Raw genomic sequence first — 11,503 nt, 5'->3', positions numbered from 1 at the left:
ATGTCTACCAGTGAATAATCTCTGCTTTTTAAAATCAAATTAGAGGGGATCCCTGGGTGGCTCAGAGGTTTAGTGCCTGCCTTTGGCCCAGGGCGTGATCCTGGAGTCCCGGGATCGAGTCCTGGGATCGAGTCCCACGTCGGGCTCCCAGCATGGAGCCTGCTTCTCCCTCCTCCTGTGTCTCTGCCTCTCTTTCTCTCTCTCTATCATGAATAAATAAATAAATCTTTAAAAAAATCAAATTAGATAAAGTGTAGGCAAGTAGAGAGTATTATATGAATGGTATACTCTGAAAGGTAGCCTTTGGTGGAAAAGTTGATTTAAGAAAAATTTAGTATAGGGGAGCCTAGGTGGCTCAGTCAAGTGAAGCTTCTGCATTGGGCTCGGGTCATGATCCCGGGGTCCTAGGATCGAGCCCCACATGGGGCTCCCTGCACAGTGGGGAGTCTGCTTCTCCCTCTACTGCTCTCCCTGCTTTGCTTTCTCTCTATATATCAAATAAATTAAAATCTTTAAGAAAAAATAAAAATTTAGCATAGTCAAAATCCATCTGTAAAGCTATAATGGGTGGATCTATTTTATAAGTTTTATAACAGTATACTTAATATTTTTTATTCTAAATTGTGGTAAAAAACACATAGCATAAAATTTACCAACTTAACTACTTTTAAATGTACAGTTCAGTAACTAAGGAATTCACACTGTTGTGTATAAAAGTGTTTTTATAAAAATAATAAATGTTCATAAAAATAATACAGGTTCGACTTATAAGCAATTTAAACAATAGAGAAAGTTAAAGGAACATTTAACAGATTTTACCATCAATTTTAAATGAATGTTGCTGTAGGCATATTTCTATGCATTTATACAAATATATTTAAGATCAAACATATAAGTTAAAAAGTATTAAGTGTGAAGTAATTTGGTAGTGGTAAAATAAACTGAAGGAATTGCTGAACTTTTAGGAAAATGTTTCTTTACTACAAGAGATTTTATTTCCTAAAATATCTGAAGTTTGTTTTTTTTTTTTTAAAATATCTGAAGTTTAAAAAAGAGTTTGGAGACCTTTTTTATCTATGTTTCAAGTTCAGAAATGCTAAAAGACTCTGCTATGAAAAATATATTTTTACATCATCCTTATTTTTACAAAGTCACGGTTTTAATGTTTATTAAACAAGGCTTAATGTTTATTTAATGTTTATTATGTTAATTATAATCCTAATTTCTTTGATGATTTGGTCTCGATCTGTATCTTAATCCAGTGCTTATAATCTGGCTTGATCCTCAATATCCTACTTAATTAATTTTGATTGATCAGTTATTTGCTCTTCACTAAGTAGTTGTTTTCTTTTTTCTTTTTTTTTCCTACACAGATCCATGGATTCTGTGTTTGCCTTTTTCATCAATTCTCAAATGAACTTATTTAGATGTAATGGTTTGGGGTCACGCTGCCTTTGCCTTGAAACTGCACAGACATTTTTCCTTTGTTTTCTGGCTTTGAATATTGCTTAGAGGAAGTCTAAGGCCAGCACGATTTCCTCCCTCTTGATAAGTTATTTAGCTTTCTGCCTGGAAGTCTGAAAAGTTTTTCCTTCATTCTTTATGGTTAGTAGCTTAACCAGGATATGCCACAATACTGAATACTACACGTCCATTATTTTTCTGCAGATTCAGTTCTTTCGTTATTTTGTGGAAATTCTCTTCTGTTGCATCTTTATGTGCTTTTTATGGTTCACTTGTATTATGTACTCAGGGAGATGAATCAGGCTTATGTTATCTTTGTCTCACATATGATTTTCTTTGCAGTGACTTTGGTCTACTTTTCTCTTACATTCACTGCAATTTATTCAATTCATTTGTCAACTGGAATTTATTGAGTGCTAGCACCAGTGGTAAATAAGATCATAATCCTGCCATGAATAAGCTTTCAGTTAAGGATTGGAGAGGGAGAAATAAACGTATAACAATGTCGAGTAGTAATAAGAAGAACCCCTGGTAAGAAATTGGAAGGATAGGGGAAGGAATTGTGCACTTTAGGTGGAACGTAAGAGCAGGCCTCTCTCTGTAAAATGACATCTGGGAAGAGCTCTAAATGAAGTGAGGCAGTAAGCCAGCGAAAGACCTGGGCAATCCAGATGCAGAAAAAGAGAAAGTACAAAGGTCCTATAGTGGGAAAGTGGTGTGTTCAAGACAGAATCATTAGAACCAAATGAGTAACCAGAAAGTGGTGAGAGATGAGATAAAAGAAGTAGATAGGCCAGATCACAAAAGGGGTTGTCAGCCCTAGGGAGGAGGCTGAATTTTGTTCTAAGTGTGATGAGAAGCAGGGAAATGATGTATGCTTCAAAGGAGTTATTCTGGTTGCCACTAAATATTTCAACAGCGATAACTGAGTATAAAGAATTGGTCAGATAGGTGCTGTAGAACTGAAAATGCAAAAAGGGAGCACTGAAATAAGAGCGTTAACTTCAGGAAGCAGCCACTACCCCTAGTACTGGATAAACACAAGGAAGACCTGAAGTTAATAGGGGAGACTCAGCAGAGCTGGAACCCTGGCCTCAGAAGACATAGGGTATGTTGGGGCTGGTTCTAGGAGAGTGTTGGAGCTGACTGCCACTGTGAGGGTGAAGGTCCATAACTAGGGCAACCTTGACAGGTGCAGAACGCCAACAAGAAGTGGTGAGTTCTTCTCCCTTCTCTTTTTGATTTTCAGTCTTTCTCTAACACACTTTATTACCAGAATGCGGCAATAATTCAGCTGGCAAAATAGAAATGTAGTTTGCAGAGTCCCATCCTAGCATCACAAAATGTATGAGTGTGGAAGGGTTTATTATTAAGAGAGAACAGCTTAGTAGCTGGCACAGAAGGGAATTAAGGATGACTTCTAGATTTTTGTCTTGAGCAAAAGGATGAAAATATTGTCATTTATTGACCTATGGGAAGACTTGGAGAGAAGTAAATTGAGGGGGAGAAGAAAATTAAGAGGTTTTGAGTGTATTAACTTTGACGTCCCTACTAGCCCTCTAAGTGCAGTTCCTAGGTAGGCAGTTGGACAGGAGTTCAGAGTTCAACAGTGATAAGAGGAACAGAGTATACATTTTAGGATTCCTAAGAACATCTGCATTTAAAAAAAAAAAACTTGATGAGATGATCCAAGGAAAATAAATGTTGATGGAGAAGAAAAAAAGGGGTGAAGAATATGCTGGTGTCCCAAACACCTAAGAAAAAAATGATCTGGCAAGAACGTAATCAGTGATTTCAACAAGCGCGGTTAGGTGGGGTTGTGGAAACAGTAATTGTAATTGGAATGGACTGAAGGGATAATGTAAGGCGAGGAAGTGGAAACTACAAGCATGGTCTTTGAACAGTTTCGTTATAAAGGAGAATAGAAAAATGGGCTTAGTAAGGAGAGGGGGACATGAGGTGATGCTGTATTTAGAAACATTACAGTATGTTTACTGGTTAGAATCATCCAGTAAAGAGAGAAAACGAGGATGCAGGAAATGGAGGAGATAATCATAGGACCACAACCATTGACTTTACAAGAAAACATGGAAGGGGGGAAGGGGGGGCATGCCTTATTTAGGAACAGGGATAGTTAATCCTTTATAAAGGAAGACGACTAAATACAGAGGAGGAGAAGTTGGTAGACGGGGTTAGGAAAGAGGAGTTTCTTGTGACAGCTTCTATTTATCAATAAGAGTCTGAAGTCAAGAGCGGGGAGATGAGAGAGATTTAGAAGAGATGAGGCGTAATCATCTAGGAGAACAGAAGAATGAATGGACTAGGGGATTGTGCTGGGGTTGCCAGTCTTCCTTTATGTTGATAATTTGATTTCCAGCTATGTTTCATTTCTTGATATTCCAAGCGTAGTTGTTTTATCTTTTTTCTTTTTCATATTTGTTTTGAAATAGTAGTATTATTTTGGTCTTCGTTGGCTTAGGTTGTGAACATTTTTTTTTTCAAAAGATTTTATTTACTTATTCATGAGAGACACAGAGAGGCAGAGACACAGGCAGAGGGAGAAGCAGGCTCCATGCAGGGAGCCCAATGCGGGACTTGATCCCGGGACCCCAGGGTCATGACCTGAGCCAAAGGCAGACGCTCCACCTCTGAGCCACCCAGATGTCCTGAACATTTTTTGTTTTATTTATTTATTTACTTTTTAAAGATTTATTTATTTATTCATGATAGACACAGAGAGAGAGAGAGAGAGAGAGAGAGAGACAAGCAGAGGGAGAAGCAGGCTCCACGCCGGGAGCCCAACACGGGACTAGATCCCGGAACACCAGGATCGCGCCCTGGGCCAAAGGCAGGCGCTAAACCACTGAGCCACCCAGGGAGCCCCCATTTTTTGTTTTTAAAGGAATTTTTACTGTTTGCTTTTCTTGTATTATAAGATATTTGGAGAGGAAGATTTTGTGATCTGCTTTTATTCCCGATCTTTATCTGGAAGTCTAGAATAATATTTTTAAATAGATTGCACTTATTTTTTTCAGCTCGCCCTATATATAAGAATGTAACAATAAGATGTCATGGTAGTATTAGATATCAACAGCCACAGTTTACTGAATGCCTATGTGCAATGAGTGCTAGGGACTTCACATACATGACTTCTAGAACTTATAGTAAGCCTACAAGGTAAGTACTATTGCCAGTTATTTCCACAAGAAACCTTTTTTATTAGTGATGTCAGATTACAGAATCTTACCTGAAGCTCACACTGACCAAAATAAACAAGGTAAGAACAAATTTTTCTCTTTTGTGTTTTTAAAAAATGAGCACATAAGAGACTATTCTTTTTGAAGTACCAAAAAAAAAAAAAAGTTTGCAAAAGGGCACCACACAAATTAAGAGCAATTTTATGGACAGCTTTTTGACACTATATCATTAAGCTCTTGGTGGGAGAGGTGCTACTTAAGTGACGGATTCAAGGAACCTGGTAAATTAATTGAAGTGCCCTTCCTCTAACCATCTCCATCACCCGTGAAGAGAGCCTGCTATCTTAAAATCGTTACTAAATTATATTAAGCCATTATAATTTTACAACTCCTAGGAGATGTATCAGTATTTGCTTTGGAAACTCCATTATTTGAACTTAAGTAATATCAAACTTTTCTATGGGTCAGCAATATTTAAATTCATGTGATGACACTGAAAACATATCATTGGGATATAAACATATATCCATGACAAGTAATGGGTTTCTTTTTCTGATTATAAAAGTACATGTAAGTGAAGAAAATTTTGAAAATATGTAAATAAAGTAAACCTCTTTTTTAAAGGACAGCAAGAAAAAATAACCAATAATTCTTTTATTTACAGGCAACTGACTATTGAGGTTGACATATTTCCATGCAATTAAGCTTAGGAAATTTAAAGTACTTGAGTATGCTGCTTTTTTTCATAGCAATATATCAGAAATATTTCCTGAAGTTATTTAAAACTCCTCAGAGACATTTTCAATGGCTGCATAACATTCCTTGAGTAGTATTTCCTTAAGCTCTCATTTAAGCAATTTTCCTTAGTTTCTTATAAGCAATGTTGCTATGAACTTTTTTTTTGCTATGAACTTTTTTTATGCTTAAATGTTTTAGCATTTCAGATTATTTCCTAAACTAGAATAAATTCCTAGAAATGAGCTTAAGAGGCCAATATTTTTAAGGTTCTTCATCTTGTAAAAATTTTGCTATAAGAAATCTTTTATTTTCTACATACTTTTATACTGAAAATAAATCTAAAAGAAAAATTTATGTGGACTACCTTTTAAAATTAGGCTAATATTTAAGTTTAGGTTTAAATATTTTACCTTCCTTAAAGAAAGAAATTCATTCTTCAAAATATGTACTTTTGGCAGGTTCAAAACTTACACTTCATTTGAAGATGTAAGTTTAAATATATACTTATTTCAGCCTAATGTATCACCGTCTTTTTTCCTATTTTCAGATATGCTAACCCCACAGTGCCTTAGCCCAACTGATCACCAGTCTAATCTCACAAGTATACCACTATGATATAGACGCACACATTCATCTGTGGATAGAATCTAAATAAAATTGCAGGCCAAGGTCATTCCCAAACTAAGTAAATTTGGCACAAGAATTTTAAGAGTGCCTATATTAATGCTACAATTCTGTTGTTCTAGACTGAAATACATAGCCTGTGAACAGAGGAAGTTCACCTAATTTTAAATTAATTCAGCGGCACCCGGGTGGCTCAGTGGTTGGGCATCTGTCTGCCTTTGACTCAGGTCATGATCCAGGGGTCCTCGGATGAGTTCCATGTTGGGCTCCCCACAGGGAGCCTGCTTCTCCTCCCTGCTTATGTCTCTGCCTCTTCCTGTGTCTCTCTCATGAATAGATTTTTAATGAAATCTTTAAAAAATAAAATAAATAAATTTAGACTGGTGATGGAACTGCAAAACTTGAGAAAATATTAAGAAATCTAGCCTAATAAAAGATTATTGCTTTATAATAGCTATCATTTATTAATTCACTCACCAAATACTAATTGAACATCTTTTATGTGTCAAACACTTGTTAGGTGCTGGATTCAACTGAAAAAAAGATATAGGCCTGTCCTCCTGGAAGATATAGTCTAGTGGGAGAGACAGAGAAAAGCAAATGAATAAATAGTCCTAAATTAAGCACTTCCCTTACTAATATTACTTATATGAGATAAAGAAATGATGTGGGTTCTACTCCAAGAGTTTTTGAAGTTGTATTACTGAGAAGAAAAAAGATTTAGAATTACTAGGAAGTATAGGTATCTCTACGTACATATAGGTATCTCTATAGATCTTTTATGACTAGTCATTAGCATCCCCTCCAAAAGAAAGGAGAGACTAGGATTCCTAGATTTCGGCCCTCCCTTCATTACTCTCTATACTCTGGTCTGACCCAATCTCCAACGTAGCATGTTGTAGTAGAAAGTAAAACATCCCAAATTTGGGAAGTAAGAGAACCTGTTTTAGCAAGTGACGATGCTAAAGGGATTGAAAACCTTAGGTGAGATATTTCATTTTCCAGAATATCAGTTTCCTTTGCAAAATGATGTATTTTGACTAAATGATCTCTAAAATCACATCAGGCTTTAAAATTCACTGTCTATGCATCTCTCTGTTAGACATCTCTTCCATGGGGTGCCTGCATGGCTCAGGTGGGTAAGCGTCTGCCTTTGGCTCAGGTCATGATCCCAGGGTGCTAAGACTGAACACCACATTGGGCTCCCTGCTCAGTGGGGAGTCTGCTTCTCCCTCTGCCCCCCACCTTGCCCGTGTTCTCTCTCTCTCTCTCTCTCTCTAACTCTCTCTCAAATAAATAAAATCTTAATCTTTTCCATTATGCTCCTATTTATATTGGGGATGGAGAAGAAATAGTTGGAAAGAATAAAGCTGATTCCTGTTCAATAGAGATAAAGGATTTATAGTTTTTAGTGACCATTTTTTCAAGTTATTGAATACTTTTTAAAATGTTAATATCTGCACAGCATTCCAACATAAGGATATACCAAAATGTATTTATCCATTTATCCATGCCTTCTTTCTAAAGATTTTTTCCCCAGTTTCTGCAATGTTGTAAAGGATATTTTAGAACCTATATTTGTCTACTAGTACTCAAAATACTAGTACAAGCTTTCTCTTTTGTATTATTCCTTTTGTTCGAAAAAAAAAATCCTTCTATCTACTCTTCTAAAAAAAATTCCTTCTATCTACTCCAGCCTTTACATGGCTTTCTGTTAATATAAAAACTCCACTTTGGACAATGTTATAGAGCCTATCCTTTCTCCTTCCAAAAATAGTATCATCCCAGACTGAGGGCCATATTTCTGCAGCTCTCCTGCAGTAGAAGAGAAGTAAAGCCAATTCCATGCCTGCAGTCAAGTCTGGATAATGTATATTTTAGCTTTAACCAAAGTTGAAATCTGTAAGATTAAAGCCCCAACAGCAGACAGATAGGCAAAGGTTCATTTCTGTTAGCTATACCAAAAATGTGATTTAGTGTGTTAATTATGACAAAGATAACTACGAATTTTGGTGATTTTGCCATGATCCTGAACCTGCTATAATATTAGCTATTACTACATTGAAACATTAGAGCATAAACATACAAGTAGGAGAAATAAAATTTTAAGGTATAACTACTAAATTCAGTGAATTATATAATCTGCTACTTTTTTTTATAATATGATACATTATTTCAATAGATATCACCTTATGCATTAGCATTGGTACTTTTCCACCCATGAGTAAAGAAATCAGAAATTTAAAATTACCCTAAAAAATATTCTGAGTTAAAAACCCTTTCAACTTAGTAATTATTGTTTAGGGAAAAAATGGAACCTCTGTTGTGCCTCTTGGATTGCCTCTTTGGTGCAAATATCTTTTTTAAAAACTTTAAGGACCTCTATAGAATCAATTTGGAATCCAAAGAACACTCACATTAACAAGTATTTCTACCAATAGCTCCATAGCTATTGACATTATATCAATTGTATCAAATGACATTATATCGACATTACAGTCATCAATAGGAGAATTTTAGTGACAGGATCTTTGAGGTCACATAGTCCAACTCTCATCTTACAGATGAGGAAAGTAAAGCCCAGAAAAGTTTTTATTAGTCATTAGCAGTAAGCTTGGAGTGGGCAGGGGCAGATGCGGGATCCTAACACTCTCTCTCAGCCTAATATATACCAGAGGGTATTATGTTATAAGTACAGTACAGCACGTAGCTAACAGATGAACAAATCTAAGAAAGAGATCTGATTTGTATCCTTCGTATATATTTTCCCCTTAAGATTCTTGTTGGATGATCCATTCCACCTTAATCTGTTAGCACAGACACAAAATTATACAAATTAATGCTTGTGTGAAATAAGACCCAAGAGAGTAGTTGGAGTTACTTTGCCAGAACTACATTGTTGCATAGGCCCTGGGGTGAAGATTTCTGTATATCCATATGTATACATACCTGGAGCTTCTTAATCCTGCTTCAGGAAATGCCATTTACATACATTACAATGTAAATAGTACCCAATGGAGTTGTGCATCATAGGGACACTGCAAATATAAGTTTTGTGTATTAATTTAGGGTAGGCTAATTGCCATACCAGATCAACCCCAAAATATATAATGGCTCAAATTATATCTGCCATAGTAAGAAAGTTTCTTGCTAAAAATAAACAAGTAGTTCAGTACTCAGTTTCCAAGGTGTTCTAGGACCTTGGCTTTCAGTACCAAGCTTCCAAAATCTCCTGATGGGGTCTTGTCTGTTCCGGGCCATTAGAAGGGGAGTATTTTAGGAGACTCAAAAGTAGTGCATGTTATAACTGCCATTCTTATTCCATTGGCTCTAACTTGGTCACATGCCCACACCTGCCTACAAGGGAGGCTAGGAATAGTTTATCTGTGTGGCCAACAAGAAATGAGAACATAGATTTGTAAGGCTAGCTAAGAGTCATTTGTTCACTTGGGTGCTCTTTCTCTCTCTACACACACACCCCGACACACAAACTCTGAAGTGGACACCAAAAAATACACTCACATGGTTATGCTTCAAATAGAAATAAACAGTGAAAGAAAGGGGCTTTTATTTAAGAAGTACATTCACCTCTACCCTTTCCTTCCTTCAGGTGGGACCCTAATTAACACATGACAATAACCCAACTGGAAACTGAAATCTAAAAAGGAGGAAAAAAGGAAAATTTTTGCAACTATTACCCTTACGTGTGTGTATGTGTGTGTGTGTGTGTGTGTGTTTTAGGGACACAAGACCACCAAGTTCCCCTTTTTAACTACATTATTAGTAAATAATGTTTGAAAAATATTCAACTTCTTAAACAACAAAAATAGCAATTTCACAAATGAAGGTGGCAGTAAGTGTAGTGGGTTTTTTCCTTTGGATAAGTTGTCATTGTAATTCTCAAACTATTCTTAATCACTCACTTGTTAATAGAAGCACTGCATGGCCGCACTTCTGAAATCATAAACAGGAAGTGTGATATATAAATGTCAGTAAAACTAAAAGTCAATTCTATGGCTTGATATTTTTCTTCTCCGCCATATTTTCATGTTAATATCTGATGTTGTATGTACTTAGAATGATGATATGAAGGCAAATAGTAATATTACCTGACAAGTTTTGACAACCTAACACTTTGGGGCTTGGGGGAAATATGCAGAGCAACCCATAAGTTGTAGATTTCCACAGAGGAAGAAATAGGAATGATCCAGAAATTGCTATTAGTTTGGCATCCTTAGAAACTGCTTTTTCGTTTAGGTTGCCCAACTTTATTATGGCCAGAAGATAGTACATATGGACAAAGAAGCTAGAGAGTACAGGACTCTTCATCTATTTAAAAATCCATTATAGAAAATAGTCTTATACTTTGTATATTCTTATTCTGACACCTCAACAATTCCTTGAATGTGTTCTACTCCATTAATTCTTTCATGAGACAACTAAGGAGTACAGAAAAATCAGGATATTATCTCTGGTTCCTCTCTATGAAGAAATAAAGGATCTTTGTAGGATTGGTGATATTTTCTACATAACACTATTTCAGTTTCTTTGCTACATGAGCATCTCTATGGAAATCTCTTTATGTGAAGAGATTCAGTGCTCGCTTCAGCAGCACATACACTAAAACTGAAATAATACAGAGAACGTTGGCATGGCCCCTGCACAAGGATGACCTGAAATTCGTGAAGCATTCCATAACAAAAAAAGAAAAGAGATTCAAATTGACCAGTCTAGAACTTTTACATTAACTATTTCTGGAGAAATGTACCAACATATAGATACTTCTGTAACTTTAAAATGTTTTTTCTTAGAAATGTTGGGAAATATCAGGAAGGGAGACAGAACATAAAGACACCTAACTCTGGGAAACGAACTAGGGGTGGTGGAAGGGGAGGAGGGCAGGTGTTGGAGGGGAATGGGTGACGGGCACTGAGGTGGACACTTGACGGGATGAGCACTGGGTGTTTTTCTGTATGTTGGTAAATTGAACACCAATAAAAATTAATTTTAAAAAAAATTATCAGTATGGGAAAAAAGTGAATAAAATAGAAGATTATTTTAAAGTAGTAAATTTAATAGCTGGCATTTATTACATAGCATGTATTATGTATTTTTATTGAGACCTAGGCACTGTGTTAAACACACAAAAACTCAAACTTGTTATAAGGTTTAGTGTCATCATGATACTATTTCTTTATTGTTATAAAAAGTCAGTAAATGTGAGCATGCAGCAGTGACAAACACAATAAAAATTAAGGCCAAAAAGGGGCAGAAAGAGCAAAAAAAAAAAAAAAGGTTTTTTCTTTAGGCAACAGTTTCTTAACTTATTCTTAAACTAAGCACTGAAGAAAACGATTTTACTCAAAGTCACATAATATAAGAGTGAAATAGCAAAAAATAGTTCTATCTATGTATCCAAACTCCCTTTCAAGGCAGATCCCAATGTCCAGAGAATGTCTTAAAAGGAGGTAGCCTGCCCA

The 11,503-nt window shown here is 36.0% G+C and overlaps 1 long non-coding RNA gene and 1 other non-coding gene across 2 annotated transcripts in view; one reads left to right on the top strand and one right to left on the bottom strand.

The window, feature by feature from the left end:
• LOC121477002 overlaps nt 1-11,503 on the bottom strand; it is a 30,408-nt gene that overhangs the window by 5,779 nt on the left and 13,126 nt on the right. The window contains exon 5 of the long non-coding RNA XR_005984068.1: nt 8,973-9,061. This is a non-coding gene — a long non-coding RNA (uncharacterized LOC121477002). The remainder of the gene's footprint in view (nt 1-8,972; nt 9,062-11,503) is intronic.
• On the top strand, nt 10,620-10,725 carry LOC121477214. Its single transcript, XR_005984143.1, has one exon. It is a non-coding gene; the product is annotated as a U6 spliceosomal RNA (small nuclear RNA).

The sequence above is a fragment of the Vulpes lagopus genome, chromosome 16, assembly GCF_018345385.1.
Source record: "Vulpes lagopus strain Blue_001 chromosome 16, ASM1834538v1, whole genome shotgun sequence".
NCBI classification, from domain to species: domain Eukaryota; kingdom Metazoa; phylum Chordata; class Mammalia; order Carnivora; family Canidae; genus Vulpes; species Vulpes lagopus.
This window is presented reverse-complemented; position numbering and strand designations above follow the sequence as displayed.